At 41.9% G+C, this 16301-nt stretch overlaps 1 protein-coding gene and 1 long non-coding RNA gene across 8 annotated transcripts in view; both read left to right on the top strand.

Moving 5' to 3' along the window:
* The window catches only part of SHISA6 (shisa family member 6), a 261607-nt gene that overhangs the window by 149017 nt on the left and 96289 nt on the right, over positions 1–16301 (top strand). The gene's annotated exons all lie outside the window — the stretch shown is intronic.
* The window catches only part of LOC310699632, a 56725-nt gene continuing 56169 nt past the window's right edge, over positions 15746–16301 (top strand). Inside the window, exon 1 of the long non-coding RNA XR_014522175.1 lies at positions 15746–16025. This is a non-coding gene — a long non-coding RNA (uncharacterized lncRNA). The remainder of the gene's footprint in view (positions 16026–16301) is intronic.

Raw genomic sequence — 16301 nt, forward strand, 5'->3', positions numbered from 1 at the left:
TTCATGTAATAAAACATTCGTAATAATACTTAGTATTCAAACAGTATTCATGCGTATCACTAGCCTTGCAATAACCTGTAAGGTAGGCAAATATTATTATCTCTATATTAGAGGTTTGCAGCGGGGGGAGCAGAACTGAGAAATAATGGTCTGTCTATGCCTAAAGTCATCCTGTGAATGCTTGATTAAGCTGAGAGTTGATACCAGGGTTTTCAGCTCACAGCTTAATCAATCTTAACCACTATGGTAAGCCATAGATTGATTGACTGACTGACTGACTGACTGACTGACTGACTGACGGATGGATTGATTGAATTTGTCTTTTCTCTCAAAAGAGTCCAGGGTGGCAAACACCAAACAGTACAATTTAAAATAAAAAAACATATTTAAAAATTAAAAAACAATTTAGAACTATTTAAAAACATTTAAAGAATTAGAATATCTGAAAACTTTTTAAAGCAACTACATACCCTGAAACACTCACACAAACATGATCAACAAAGAAAAAGAGAGGTTGGAAAGACATACCTATGAATTGCTATCTCTCTGGGCTTGGTCAAGAGCAGCATACCTTTTCAGCCCCAGTGAACAAACAGTGCCCAGCAAGACAGGCAAAGAAGAAAGATTTCCTCTCTATCCCCAAATCCTTGGGGTCCCTTTTAACTCTACAATTCTATGAAATATAACATAATGCAGAGGTTTTGAACCTTGTTAAGACCACAGCGCCCTTGACCAACTACATTCTTTCGGCAGCTCAGGAGCCCAGTTATGTCACCCCTAGCCTGCAGATCTGGCAGCCTCTCACCCCTTTTCGAACACCCTCCCTTGTGGAGTGTGCCCCCAGCCTCCTCTCCCCTCTCCTTGGAAGTACTCTGGGCAGCTGCTGCCCCTGGTCTCTGAGATGCCCCCACCCCCACCGCAAAGAGAGGTGCCTCCTCACACTGCCTCATGGGGGCCTGGGACTTGTTTGTCCATTCCCAACAGCAGGGAATGGCAGACTGGCTGGCTGGGCTCCCTTGCCTGCTTGCTTGCTCGCTTGCTTGCTTGCTTGCTTGCTTCAAGTGCACCTCAGCTCCTGGCAACCAGCAGCCCCTGGCCAGTCCCAGAGGCACCATTCTCCTGTGGAGCTTGTAGCCAGGGCCACTGCAACAGACAGCCATGCAAGCCTTTGGGAGGCAGAGACATGAGAGGGCATCAGAGGTGGGAGGGGAGGAAAGAGGGACAGAGGCCACAGGGCAGTGGTGCCCACGGCACCCCTGACCATCATTCAACCCACCCCAGGCATGGCACACTGGTTGAAAACCACTGGCCTAATGGAACAAAATACAAAATTTACTCTTTTTTAACCTCCAGAGGCTCTCAGTTTATATGTCGTTTTATCTAGTGGCGCTGATTCCCATGCCTTTGTGTACCAGTGAGAAATATCTGCTCTGGCTAGTTCACTCCAAAACCAGGTTATGGTGGCTCTGGCTGCAGTTAGCATATGGATAATAAATTCCTAACAGTGTAATCCTTTATCATTGTCTTCAAAGAACCCATTTAAGTGAGATGGACCTAAATGGGGGTTTGTTCCATATTGCCCACCATTTATCTTCCTCCAGTTTCAAACTGAGTTCTCGCTCCCACATTATTATTTTTTTTTATAATTTTTTATTGCGTTTCTTTTCATAGGTTCACAAGTTAATTTACATAGCAACATGCAAGAAACATTTTTTTATATATGAAGAAAAATAAAAAAAAAAGAAGAAAAAGTTAGATATGTTTCACATCATCTTTCATAGATTTACTTTCTTTTGGACCTCCCCACATCTTCCCAACATTGCATTCATTGTTCCAGCCTGATCAGCAATTTGTTACCTTGTTTCACCACTTATTACCTTGTTTCACCACTTATTATATCCCACATTATTTTAAGGCCTCCTGTACCATTCACTTCCAGTAAAATTTAATTGCCGAAATTTTAATAGCTGATGCATTTCAAAGATGTTGTTCCTCAGGGCTGCCTGGGTGCACATCATGTTCATTTAGTTATACAGCCCTGTTGAGGGCATAGTATGTGCACCCAAGTGCTCCTGAGGGAGAATATATTTGAAACCAACCAGGCTGGTAACTCTTTTGCAACTTTAAGACTCCATCTCTCCTTTCTTTTCCTCTGGTGTGGGTGCCTTCCCTCCTTTTCCTTTTTTGAGTGCAGCGGAGTGAGGATTCCTCACATAGGAGATATGGAGCAGGGGACTTGGCTTAATTGAGTCACTAAATATAAGGTTGAAAAAGAAGCCATTTGTGCTCCGGGGCCACTGAGACATGTCATTGAATTGTACATGGAAACACACTACGCACTGACTGAATTGCATGACTTGTCACCACATCCCCTGCTGTATCAGAGATGAGGGGGAAGCCATTCCTGGGAGTTGCTCACAAGCTATAATGGATGCCAGATCAAATGGAGGTCAGCACAAGCTGTGTAATTAGACATCAAGGAAGAGACGCGTTCTGATCATAGAGGAGTCGATGACAGGTCTTCTGCATGAAAGCACAGTTGCACAGAGACAGGACCAATGAATACTAAGGCTGCAGTTATATGCACATTTTCCTGGGAGTAAGTCCTACTGAACTCAGTGTGGCTTACTTTGCAGTAGACATGCAGTTGTAAGGCTGCAGGATTGCCCCCAGTATGACATTTCTTAGTGATTCACCCAGATTTAATTCATTTCCCTAATATGCTTCAGTCTTACTCTCCAAAGCTGCAGCCACAAAGGTATACAAATAATTCTCTTCACCATGAACATCCATTGTGGAGCTTGTTAGTGTCTTCCAGAAATTCTCAGCATTTTTCATTGATATATTTTCTGACAAAGTGCTGTCATTTATAACAGCGTTTTGTCAACTAAATCTCCCTCTTGGTATTTTGTGAAGTGACTGATTCTCAGATTGTCTGAACAATTAACAGGGTCTGGTACTTAGTATGCTGTACTGTAGTTTTGTACAGTTTCATATTGCAATATGTTGCTACTACTTGTTCCATTTTCAGCAGTCTGCTCTTCTTCCTGCTAAGCTTTGCTGAGCTGCATTTACACCATACAGCTGAATCCTCTGTGGAGGAGCTTCCTTTTTCGTTTCGCTGCTCATCTACTCATTTGGTATGGAGGAACATACAGAACAGACAGCACTAGTTTTGTCAGTCTCTTTCTTAAAAATGCCTAATGTAGAGTCTAGGATTTCCCAGACTAATCCAGAATACTGGAGTCAGCAGCAGTGTTCGGGCAAAAATCGGTTAAAGAAAAAAGTCCGGCAAAATCCAGGTGTATTGCAGTCATGTTAGCAGTGCCGTTTTTGCCGATCTTCCATAAAAAATACCTCAAAAATGGCATTTTGGGGGCGATTTTGCCAAAAAAAACCTCAACAATTCCCCCCCCCCAAAAAAAATCTGAACAACTTTCCTGTCTGGATTTTCCCTGTTTGAAATATGGCATCCCTAAAAGGAGTTGCTCTGCTTCTCCTCATCAGCAAACTGTCAACATCAGTACAATTTCATAATAAATATTCCTAGGTCAAATCAAGCTGGAAACACACAACCTTTCTTAGACTGTATTTCTATATGGTACTCCTAATAATATGTATGTGCTAACAAGTTGCCAGGCTCACAGCATTCCTTACTGGCCAAAAGGAAATTCATGTCCCAGCATGCTGAGGGAGGAAGGAAGTCTGCCTTCCTTCCCCTCTCAGAATATTTATCCTATTACAGTGGTACCTCGGGTTAAGTACTTAATTCGTTCCAGAGGTCCGTTCTTAACCTGAAACTGTTCTTATCCTGAAGCACCACTTTAGCTAATGGGGCCTCCTGCTGCTGCCGCGCCGCCGGAGCACGATTTCTGTTCTCATCCTGAAGCAAAGTTCTTAACCTGAAGCACTATTTCTGGGTTAGTGGAGTCTGTAACCTGAAGCGTATGTAACCTGAGGTACCACTGTAATTCAATTAGCTTTTAACGAGGATGAACTGCTACAGTGTTAGCAAACACAAATTGTAAAGGGTACAGCAAGAATGGTCAGGGAAGTTAGAGCCTGAGCTTTGCTACTGTGCAGGTGTGGCACTCAAGGAAATGGCTCTGAAGCTACTCATAATAGATAAATGATTCTGGCACATCTATCCGGCTAGACTCTAGAGGGTCTACCATGGTAGCAAAACTACTAATGTTACATATTGTGGTTTGATTGCCACCATGACAGCAGGAGTGGGGACAATCTGCGTAACCAAGGCTAAAAGCTAGTAGCTCTAGTAAAATACAAATTTATTTATCTTTTTTTCCCCTGCCTTGATTCAGATAGGAGGGGCATCCTGAACATAGCAATACTTTTGGGTTGGGACTGGTTGAGTGCTGCAGAGAGCTGACTGGTCAGAGAACATGAGATGGACAGAAATATCTCTCTAAATTCAAATGGGAGGACATGAGTGTGCTTGCAACAGGAAAGAGCGTGCCTTTGAGATTTTGGGTAAAAAATATATTCAAAATTCTCTGCCATTTCACTTGCCTTGGTTTCCTGTAAAAGTCCAGCTTCCATTACAGCTTTACCAACTGTCTGAAGAGGTATAGTCAAAGAAAAGTTTAGCTGCTTGATTTTCACTTGATCCAAGTATTACTACTGGAATGTGTCTGCTAAACAGGTCATTTGAAAAATGAATAAGAAGAGCATGTTATGCCTGTATGCTCTGTAAGCTTGGCCCCATAAAAGTAATTGCCTTTTTGTTTTTATCTCCATCATGCTTTTGGACAAATGTAATTACTTCTGCATATCAAACCATACAGATCTGGCACATTCCTCAGACTGTGTTTCTATTCAACTCTGTCATAAGGGACACAAGGAGGAATTTACTTGAATTCAGGTAGCATAATAGGTTGAACAACATTATGCAACTTGCTTCCTTTCCCAAGTCCCTGTCATCTTTAAGGTGCTGAAACTGCTTAGAGGCTGTGATAGGAGGTTAATCTTTTAATGGGATTTTAAGTGTTATGTTGCTGATTTCAAGGAAGTGAGTGAAAAACTCAAGATCATCCTGTATTAATAATATGTCAACGATGTCAAAAAAATGTAGATTGTAGTTGTTATGGAGAACTTAAAAAACCAGGAGCAAACATCAAGCAGATTTGGGTTAAAGGTGAACAGAGCAATGATCATCCCACTGATATTTCCTTTTCCCATCCTAGGCTCTCCTAATGCAATGAGATTAGTGTAAAGCTGGCCTCTATGCCAGTGCATGACCTGCTTTGGGATGTATTAAAATGGAAATGCTTTGATGCAAGTATAATATGGGAGCTACTATTAATGCCTCCTAACTAATATATGTGTAAAGTTATGAGCATGCATGTAAACAAGGGTACATTGCAGAAATAATGTTGCATTCTTAATTACAGGGCCTGCTGCTGTCAGCAGACACTGCCTGATGATATCAGATCGCTATTTCAGAAGCAAAACTAATACGTCAATGTCAAGGAAAATGAGTTACTTACCAACAAGTGTATGAGAAGAGTTGGCCCACACCATTAATCACATCAGGCATTTGGTAGCTGATCATATAATATCAGTATAATAATTTGTTATTCCTTGTTGTACTATCAGATGAATATATTTGCTGAATAATTTGGCAAGCTCCAAATAGGCTGTAATTCCCTGGAGTGACATATATTTAGGATCTGTCTCTATTTCCTTCAATCCTCGCTGAAAGGACTGTAAAAATCCAGACACTGTGTTTGCTTTTTCTCTGGCTGTTGCTTTGAAAACATGGACTATACAGAGATATGTCCAGCTGATTCCAGCTGCTGTCTGAAATTTGAAAGCCTGCAGGAAAATGCAGCTCCCTTTCATCGCCACCTCCATAATTTGTCTCTCCATATGAGAGACTAACCCATTTGCATCCCTTTTTAGCTCTTTTATTGAGTCCTGAAACATCACCCACACATGCAGGGCCTACACTTCAAGCAACCAATCCTCAATCTTTTTACTCAAGAAGCTCCCTCTGTTGTCAGTTGTCCCCTCTGCTCCAGAGGTCAGTTGCCTTTCCCCTCCGAGGAAGTAATCCTTGACACATCAGCTCTGCCCTTTTATGTACCTGGGTAAGAAATGGGAAAGGGCCACAGTTCAGTGGTAGATGACACTCTTTGCATGCAAAATGTCCCAGACCTCAGACTGTGGCATTGTCAAGTAAAGCTGGGAATGACTCATGCCTGAAACCCTGGAGAGCCACCTCTAGTCAGTGTAGACAATACCAAGCTAGATGGATCAGTGGTCTGACTTGGTATGAGGAAGCTCCCTATAGTCTGAACCTGATCCCATTATTTGTCCCTGGTTAGGTACAATAACTATGCTATCAGTCCCCACTGTTCATCCTGCTAGCAAGCCATCACCCTCGCACAGTGATGACTGCCTTGACTGCCTCACCTTGGAGGATGGAAGACTCCATACTGTGTCTATGGGCCCCTCATTGTCCCAAACAAATTCTACTTGAGCTCACTAATATTATTAACTGCATTTATATCCTGCTTCTCTTCAACAAAGGAGCTCAAGGTTACATACGTGGTTCTCCTCCCCATTTCTTCCCTCACAACAGTCCTTCAAGGTAGGTTAGCTGAGAGAAAGGGACTGACCCCAGAGAGCTTCGTGGCTGAGTGGAGATTTGAACCTGGGTCTTCTTAATCTCCTAATCTTCCTAATCTCAGTCCAACACTCTAACCACTACTCTACATTGATTCTTTTGTCAAACCTGACAACACCTTCTAAAGCATGTCCTTGTCACCGGGGTGTTTTTTTTATAAAAAAAATTCTAAATTCCAATAATTTAGGGAAACGAATAATAACTCAGAGCACAATTACAAGGAGCAGTTGTTATTAATAGAGATTACATTTGGGATGTTATTCACAGAAATTCTGAGTGCATAAAAAGAAGACAAGAAAGAATGGAGCCCTAGTAGTCCAGGCACCACAAAAGAAAATGCATATTTCAAGTGGGGGCTGAACGAGCTAGAAGCTGGTGGCGGATAGCCAATAGGGATGATCATTTGATGTTTCCTGAATATACGGGGATGATGTAATGCTTTCCTGGATTAACAATTTATCCGCCAAGTGGAGTTTGAGGCCAGTGGAGATGATGTGGTGGGGCAGGGGGATAAGAATAGTAGCCATTTTTCGGCTTTGAGTTGGGAAACACTACGGCGGACAGACATTGAGCTGGGAGGGGTTAGCTGGGGTTGGATAAAACCGCAGCATTATTGGTGTTTAGTTGCTCTCTTTGGAACTGATGCAGGATCTGTGGTTTTGCTGCCTGCTCTGAAACCCCATTTGCTTCCATGCATGCACAGCTTGCGCACTTGTAGATAAAACAGAGATGATGCAGATCTTCAGTGTGCACTCTCTGATCTAAAAGGAAGCTAAACTCTTTGGCACTTTCCCTGAACTTCTCGCCTTTTAGGAAAGTGGGGCATATGGATCACCTGGCATTGCACCAGCAGCACAATCACTTAAGCTACTTCACCAACCTATCAGAGCTAGGGTGGCTAATGTTACTACAGTGGTACCTCGGTTTAAGAACAGTCCTGTTTAAGAACGATTCAGTTTACGAACTCCGCAAAACTGGAAGTAGTGTCCCAGTTTGAGAACTTTACCTCAGTCTAAGAATGGAATCTGAACGGTGGAAGGGCACTGGCAGCGGGAGGCCTCATTAGGGAAAGCGCGCCTAAGAACGGTTTCAGTTTAAGAAGGGACTTCCGGAACAGATTAAGTTTATAAACCGAGGTACCACTGTATACTGTCTATGCCTGGAGCCAAGGCCTGCCCTGTCTGCCACTGGAAGTCTTCCCTGTGCAGGATACATACGACTTGTCCAGTTAGGTGATTCAGAGTACTTTTGAGCAATTGCACCCAGAATCTGACAGATTACTAACAAGTAACCACTTGCTGTTCTATAAAATATTGTGGTGTATCTCAAATGGCTGTTTTTCTTTGTAACTCTAGTGATAGGTAAATCACAGCTACATCCTCTGGAATTTGCTCTAATATTCATGTATATAAAAGCAGTGAATAATATAGCACTCCCTTGAGCCCTTTCCTTCCCATATTTCTGGAGCTTATACGGTACCTGCAAACCTTGAGTCTTTTTGTGTTATCATTTTAACAACAGCCCCATGCTTCTCCGCCTGCTAAAGCTGAAAGAGTGTGTGTGTGTGTGTGTGTGTGTGTGTGTGTGTGTTAGTTCAAGTACACACTGATAACACTGCAGGGTGCCTCATTTGATTCCTCTCCTGCAACACACTTTTATATTTATTCTGCCAGAGCTACCCATAGGAACGTAGGTATGAAACTGCCTTATAGGAGATCATACCATTGATCCATCTAGCCCGGTATTGTCTGTACTGGTTGACAGTGTCTTTCCAGTGCCTTGGCATCTTTTTCAACAGTTGCTACCTTATCTTTTTAACTAGAGATGCCAAGACTTGAACCTGTGATTTTCTGCACACAAAGCATGCATCTCCCCACTAAACTATGGGGTAGATCACACCAAAGGAAAGCGTATGCTCTGGCATGGTAAACACCAGCTCTTACCATGAGTCACTGCAGTCAAACAGCATTTTCATCACGTGAAAAAGTAAGATCATTTACAATGCTCCTCCCTCCAACATGTAGTCATGTGCTCACAGTTCCTTTGCTTTCAGTGTGACCTAGGTACACCTAACTTTCTCTGAACAGTCCCTTTCAACTTTACTGCATACATATAAATTACTGATATTGTTTTAGTAGGAATGCATGGGGCTAATTAGGCGTAAGGAAGTGTAAGGAACTAATACAGCTCTACCATAAGTTGTATACTTTGGGCAAGGGGTAATTGGTTTCATATTTCCTCTCTTTTGGGTGTCTACTGTTTGGAATGTAGTTTGTTGTCTTTGTTTCCCTCTGCCAGAATACATGGGCCAGGATGCTGTTACTGGACAGATCACAATATCTTGTCCTTTGGTTATGTGGCCCTGTTCAATTATTTTTCCCTTCTGATTTCTGGTGGATGTTTGAATCAAGGGTTCTATGACATGTACAGGACAATATTTACAGCTGCTTCTGAGTAATTCCACATCTTAATGTTCTTTCTCTCCATGTGTGTATTTGGTCTGCTCCAAATGCTAGAAGAAATTTAGCAGATAATATTTTTCAAGCTTGAAATATAAAGCTGGCTCACGTCATTTTGCTACCTGCAACACAACAGGAAATGGTCCCTTCCCTCAAGTCAAGGTGTGTGGTAGCCCAAATTATTTTGGTATAACAAAAAATCCACAAGCACCCCTTCTTGAGAAGAAAAATGATACATAACTGTCCTTTCATGACACCCAAAATCAGCTGTCCCATTTTTCCTAATACTAGGGCTTGCCTTGCACGAAGATACAGTGATTTGAAAATATTCACAAACAGAATTTCTGCAGGTCACAGATCTGTTAAAGTACAGGAGTGCAGCCAGAAGAAAATATTACACCAGCACTAAAAAAGTTGTCAATCATCTTCCCTTTGTCCTTACCTACAGCTGCCTGAGCATGTGGGAACCAGAAAGAGTTGGTTTGGATTTCAGAGAGGCCAAATCCTGCAGATGCAAACTGGAGGGTGATACAGAAAAGCATGGTGGGATTGTTGTCATGAGGGTTTTGTTATGTTAAAGAGAAATTGAGTAAGAATCTGAAACAACCCCAATGTATTTGTTTTTATATATATATAAAATGAGGAGGTGGAATTCTGCTTTCCAGGAGATTAGAGCTAGGGTTGTCAAAGTGCTAATTTTACTGAGGATTACGAACAAGGAATCTCTATTGATTGCTGGCTTGTTTTGTTTTCCCCCCCTTTTCCCCTTTTACAGAATTAATAGAAGCCTGCATTGCAGGGACTCACTAGCTGGTAGGGATGATAAGGCTCTCTGCAAACATTAACATGAAAGTTTCACTTGCATAAAATATTGATTTCTTACAGAATCACTTGCTGGCAAGTGTGGAGAGATGTGGGGAGGGAGAAGGAGTGTGTGTGTGTGTGTGTGTGTGTGTGTGTGTGGAGGGGGCGAGACAGTATTGGATGATAGTTTAAAAAATACTAGGAGGCTAAGCCGGTATTATTAATAATAATGGCAACCATAGTTAATGCTTCAAGTTTTGTACAGCTGTATATATTAGGGCTGCACTAGATGCTATCCTTTTCCATTTCTGGGTCAAAGTAAGTACTGCTTCCATGGAGAACCAAGTCGCCCCCCCCCAAAAAAAAAATGTAACGAATGAGAATTGTTTTTTAAATTGTTTGTTGTTTTTTGTTTTTCCTGTTACTGCTTCTTCAACATTGCCCCCATACTAGGGCTTATTTATCTTTTTTAAAGTGATCCCGTCTAATCAGGAATCACATACTGAATGTGTAGCCAATCAGATCAGGCTATATGTGATGGTTGTTGAGAGCAAACCCAACCAATTGAAGGTGTGTTGTGGGGCCCAGATCTGGGTTAGGTCAGTTCTGGGTCATCCTGGGTTGAGGTCAATTTGAACTCCCAGATCAGACCCTGGATGAGATGAGGAGGGGTACAGAGCCCTTGAGATGAGCTGAATGAGGCTTCTGTGTAACTTACTGGAGGAGTGAACCATACTCCTGTCACAAAGCTTGAGCCTGGACACACACAGAGAACTAGAACAAAAATGTCCCCCTGAGCCAGCTAAGTTGACTGCCTCCTGAACTACTATGCCTGTCCAACAGCTCAGGGAGTGGCCACAAATAGGAGGAGGAGGAGGAGGAGGAGGAGGAGGAGGAGAAGTTCCCATCTTTAGGCCATGGAATTGACCATTTAAAAATCTCCTTTAGGGTGGAATTTAGGAGGAGTTGGCTGAAAGCAGAGGCCCATAAGGAGCTTTTGCAATGCCTTCTTAGGAGCTGTCCATAGTGCTGCAACTGCTGGCTAGCCTTACCTTCCTCATCCTCTTGATCCTGTGGATACTGGCAACATACGGATCATAATCAGATAGCTCTACTGTAGCATTTAACTCTGCACCTGACTCCGCTGCCTTTCCTTTCAGAAGAAGATATTTTGATTTATTTCAAATTTAAAAGAACCTAGGATGGTATTTGTTACTTTTGACTCAATTTTCATTCTTCTTTATTTAAGCAAGATTTATACCCTTCTTAATTAACCAGAACCTCTAATAAAGCAGCATAAAATAGTTTGAAGCCATCAAACCAAAGGGTGCAAAAATCCTCAAAACACCAGAACCTTGCCCTGAAACCAAGTTTGCAGTTGGATCACAGGATCTCTTCTTAACTGAAATTCCTCCCACTCAAGCTATTATTACTTAAGAATTCCATATAACAAACCTCTGTCCAGCACCTGCTTCTGGCCTCAACCCTGGGCTGGTGTATGTCACTGCTCATAATTCATTATTTTCCCCTCTAACCCATCAGAAGTCCATTTGGGATAAGACTTTCCTGATTACTTCTGGCTCCCTTGCCTTTTTCCTCCCTCTGCCCCCTGGCAACCTTTCCCACGCCAACTTTGCTTTATTTATCTCTTCTGCCTCTTTTATCTCTGTTCATCCCTTCCCGGCTCTGTGAGTTTCTGTCTGGAAATGCTCAGCTTCACTTACACTTCCCTCTGATGGTGCCCCAAGTCCTCCTTCCTCTTGTCCTTAATCTCCCAAGGACCTTCTGCAGCTGCTGCTCTGCATGCTTTGCCTTTATCTAGCTGCCAGCCAGCCAGACTGCCTCTGCTTTTTCTGCACCATGGCACTGCCCTGCCCCCTCTGATTCCCAACAATAGTCACTAAAAATACCAATCAAATCAAACACTAAGAACAAATTAACATAAAATTTGTCAAAATATAAGTGGAAGCAACCCTTTTAAAGCAAGTATGCATAATAAAAGTATATGTTGAAATTGCATTACCCCACTCTTCTTCCAAGGAACTTGCTTATTAAAAATCTTTCTAGTATGCCCTTCATTGCAAGCGATTCAGTCCATATTTTTGCACATATCCCTCAAACAGTTTGACACAGGTTGAATCCACTTCTGAAGGATTTTACCTAATTCATGCCTGTTTCACCTTCAGCACCTCGTCCTCTTTCTTAGACGGTGAATTGTGTTGTAACCTCTTCCTCTTGCTAAGAAAATTATTTCTCTAGGGCAATCCTAGGAAAATCTGTTTGAAAGCCCTCCCTGCTAACCCTGCATTTTGTTTGTTATCAAATTCTTTTAATGTTTCAATTAATTAGCTTTTGCCCATATAACAGCAGCTCCAGAGGCTGCAGCCATCTAATTTGTCTCATCATGTCAGCATCATATAGACTTCTCAGTAGAGCTGAAAAGGGTGGGACGAAAACAAAACTGCTGCCATCCAGGGGACTTGGATGCAGCCTGTACAGGTCACTTATGGAGGGGAAAGGACTTGCAGTAAAATCCTATGCATCTTTCCTGGTGTGTTTAGGATTGCAGCCTCAATTTCCCCATCAGGAAGTGATAGACATTGATTTACAGATTTTTGTATGCAGTCCCCCTGCTAACTCACAAGGACATGGATCATTAAAAAACAACAACCCAGCAACTCCTGATTAAGCCAGAAAAGAGCTTATAAAACTCCAAATAATGATCCTGGGAGCTAAAGACAATAACAGCAGCACCCACAAAATCTGAGTGAGAAATTTTCTTAAATGTATGTTTTAATCTTAGGCGTTTCTAATCTAAATTAGACCCTTAGGATCTAAAGTACAGTGTAATATCTTCATAAAGGGATGGTGTTTTCCAAGGCAGTCAGCAGAGAAAGGTTCTCTAAAAGGCTTCTTAGTAAATTCTCATGATGCAGTTAACAGTATTAATAAAAATAACAATAATTTTAGTTTAGTTTTTATTTTAGTTTTTTCCTTCCAAAGGAGCCCAGGATAGCAAACAAGATATTTAAAACATTCTTTAAAGCAATTCCAACACAGATGCATCCTTGGGGCAATCTCAACTAAAATGGTTTGTTGGAAGATGAAGTTTTTTAGAACCCAACAAAAATACAACAGAGGCAGAGCCTTTGTAATATTCAAGAGGTGGGAATTCCAAAGCATAGGTGCCACAACACTAAAGACCTAATTCCTCCACTGAGCAGAACAGACAGTGATTAATTGGGTATATAAAGGGTGAGGAGATCTTTCAGCTCTCCTAGTTCTAAGCTTTAATAGTAATAATGATATTTTTTTTCAATCCTTCACATATGTCAACTCTGTAATTCATGCAACAACCTTGCAAGGTATGTCAGTATTTTTATCCCCATATTACAAATTAGGGCTGAGGCCAAGAGACAGTGCTTGTCTAAGGCCATGCAGTGAGTTCATGGCAGAAGTGACATTTGAACCAGGAACTGCATTGTCATAGAATCATAGTATTTCCTCCCATGCATTGGCAAATGAATTCAAAAATGCAAGCTCTTCACTCAGAAAGAATAGCCATTACAGGCATTTGATCTGTATAGAAACAGTGTGAATAAAATGCAGCAGCATTTCAGAGCTCTGCCCCCTATGTGTGCATCTAAATATCTGAAGAAAGGCTATGTTTTGCAGGGTTCCCAGTCACGTGGATTGGTCGCCATGTAGGAGCATACAGGAATGTGTGTATAAACTCTCTTCTGCCATTCAAATAAATGCACGTAGTGGTGTGCTAATTTCTGAATAAGATAGACTTTTGCCCACCATGTATGACAAATATCTGAAGACCTGTTTGCTTCCTAAAAAGATCTGCACTCTTCACTGTGAGCACAACAGGCAGCAGCATGAAAATACTGGGTGGGTTAAAGCTCCTGCCTCTCTTTTATGACGCCTGCAATGCAGAACAATTCCAATTATCCCTTGTTTTCCCTGAACATATTTTCATGTTTTCTTAAGGAAAAAAATCCGAGTAAATCTGAATCATAAACAGGGCTAGAAGTGTTTGGTGGCTTTAATATATGCATTGTAATATCCTAAGTGGCTAAGAAGCGGCTTAAAAATCAAAGCAGTAAGTAAATAGTTAATCCCAGGCATCTGGTTGTCCAGGTGTTTTAAAAAACTGGGTTTAGGAATTTGATACCTTTTCTAAATTCTGCCCAAGGCTGGCACCTAATAGTTTAGTGTTAGCACCAAACATTTATTACATCAATCACGTGTGTTTTGGAAAGAACCTAAATGAAAGAGAGGTTATATTTCCCTGTCATATTTCTGAAAAATCAATTTATTTTGAGTTGTGGTCACAATGTGCAGAAAGTTCTAAATACCATAGTCCAGTGTTGGGCAGGTCAGGTATGTGGGATCTGCTTTGTTCTTTAGTAAAACCCTGAGGTCTATGTACCAGAGCCATGTGTAAAGCAATGACTATGGGGATGGCATGGTACATTCTTACAATTAAACTACAGGGTGACTCTAGAATTTGTTTTAGCAACAGAACTGAGCTTGTAGCCCCTTTGAACAAAAATACCCTCCTAGTTTTACTTCAAGCTAGCTTAATTTCAGATGTTTATTTATTTTTAAATAAGCATCTTAGCTGTTGCTGTTCTTAAATATTCGAGAGTCAGAAACCTTTGCTGATCTAATGCAAATTATATAGAAATCTACTAATAGATTCTGACGTATCTTCTGCTCCTTCTTACTACAGCCCTTTTCTAAGCAGGCAGAACAAATATCAAGGCAATAGACCCCCTGTGCATTCATTTCAGCATTTGTAGGTTGTCACTCGCTGGCAAGCACAGACTGTCCAGAGTGAGGAATTAATTCTTTATTGTGAAAAGTACCCTTACAAGTTAGGGAAATTCATGTCAGTTCTATGACTCTCAGCTACTCCTAGGTGTGCACCCGATGAGGCAGTTGCCACAGCAGAGAAAACCCACCCCGACCTTAGCTTATGAATCTCCCCTATTCGAGCTGCGTACAAGCAGGCAAAGACTCCGCCTGCGTGTAACCCTGTGCTCCTCCCTCTTCAGTCCTCCTCTGGTCCTGTGAGACAGTGGAGCAGGAGAGACAGGGGGCAGGAAGAGGTGTGGAAGCCCTTGACTCCATCAACTTGTGCGCCTGTTCTTCACTCTCCAGTACTGCCAGTTCTGCTGCCTCTGACTCTAATCTCCCAGCTGTTACAGCCCACCCCCATTCACTGATCCCTTCTTTCAAGTCAGTCTCAACTACCGCTTCTCCCGGTGCCCACTCCTCAGTGTACAGCCATTCCCTGACGTCTCTGCTGATGCTCTAATGTTTATATTAATGTGTGCAAGTTGAGAGCAGAACCTGCCACATACCCTATGTGTTACCTAAGCAGAATATCTGAAAAAGACTCAAATACTGCTGTGTTTCTGCTGCTGTGATCTTGAAGCAGGGGAGGAGTAATGCAACTGTATAAGAAGTGTTAGATTACTCTATGGTACTGGATCCCAAATGGGTTTTTCCCCTCCCACGGACCACTTGAAAATTGCTGGGGGTCTTGGAGGACTACTTAATTATTCCCCCCCCCCACCTCGTGTATCGATTGGATTGCGTGGTGCTAGATGCTGTGCAATTTTTAATTGTATTTTTATTGCTTCTTTTATTTCCTATAAATAAAATGTAAAAAATAGAAGGAACAATTTATTATTATTATTATTATTATTATTATTATTATTATTATTATTATTATTATTACTATTACTATTATTATTATTTATACCCCATCCATCTGGCTGGGTTTCCCCAGCCACTCCGAGCAGCTCCCAACCGAATATTAAAAACACAATACAGCATTAAACATTAAAAACTTTCCTAAACAGGGCTGCCTTCAGATTTCTTTTAAAAGTAAGATAGTTGCTTATTGACATCTGCTGGGAGGGCACTCCACGGGGCAGGCACCACTACTGAGTAGGCCCTCTGCCTGGTTCCCTGTAACCTCACTTCTCACAGTGAGGGAGCTGCCAGAAGGCCCTCAGCGCTGGATCTCAGTGTCTGGGCTGAACGATGGGGGTGGAGACGCTCCTTCAGGACTGAGGCCGTTTAGGGCTTTAAAGGTCAGCACCAACACTTTGAATTAGAAATGATTATGAATATTTAATGCAATGGATACGCTATTTGTTGTCTTCATTCACAAATACAGTGGTACCTCGGGTTAAGAACTTAATTCGTTCTGGAGGTCCGTTCTTAACCTGAAACTGTTCTTAACCTGAGGTACCACTTTAGCTAATGGGGCCTCCCGCTGCCGCCGCATGATTTCTGTTCTCATCCTAAAGCAAAGTTCTTAACCCAAGGTACTATTTCTGGGTTAGCGGAGTCTGTAACCTGAAGCA

This window comes from Podarcis liolepis (genome assembly GCF_965112155.1).
Source record: "Podarcis liolepis genome assembly, chromosome: 2".
Taxonomy (NCBI): domain Eukaryota; kingdom Metazoa; phylum Chordata; class Lepidosauria; order Squamata; family Lacertidae; genus Podarcis; species Podarcis liolepis.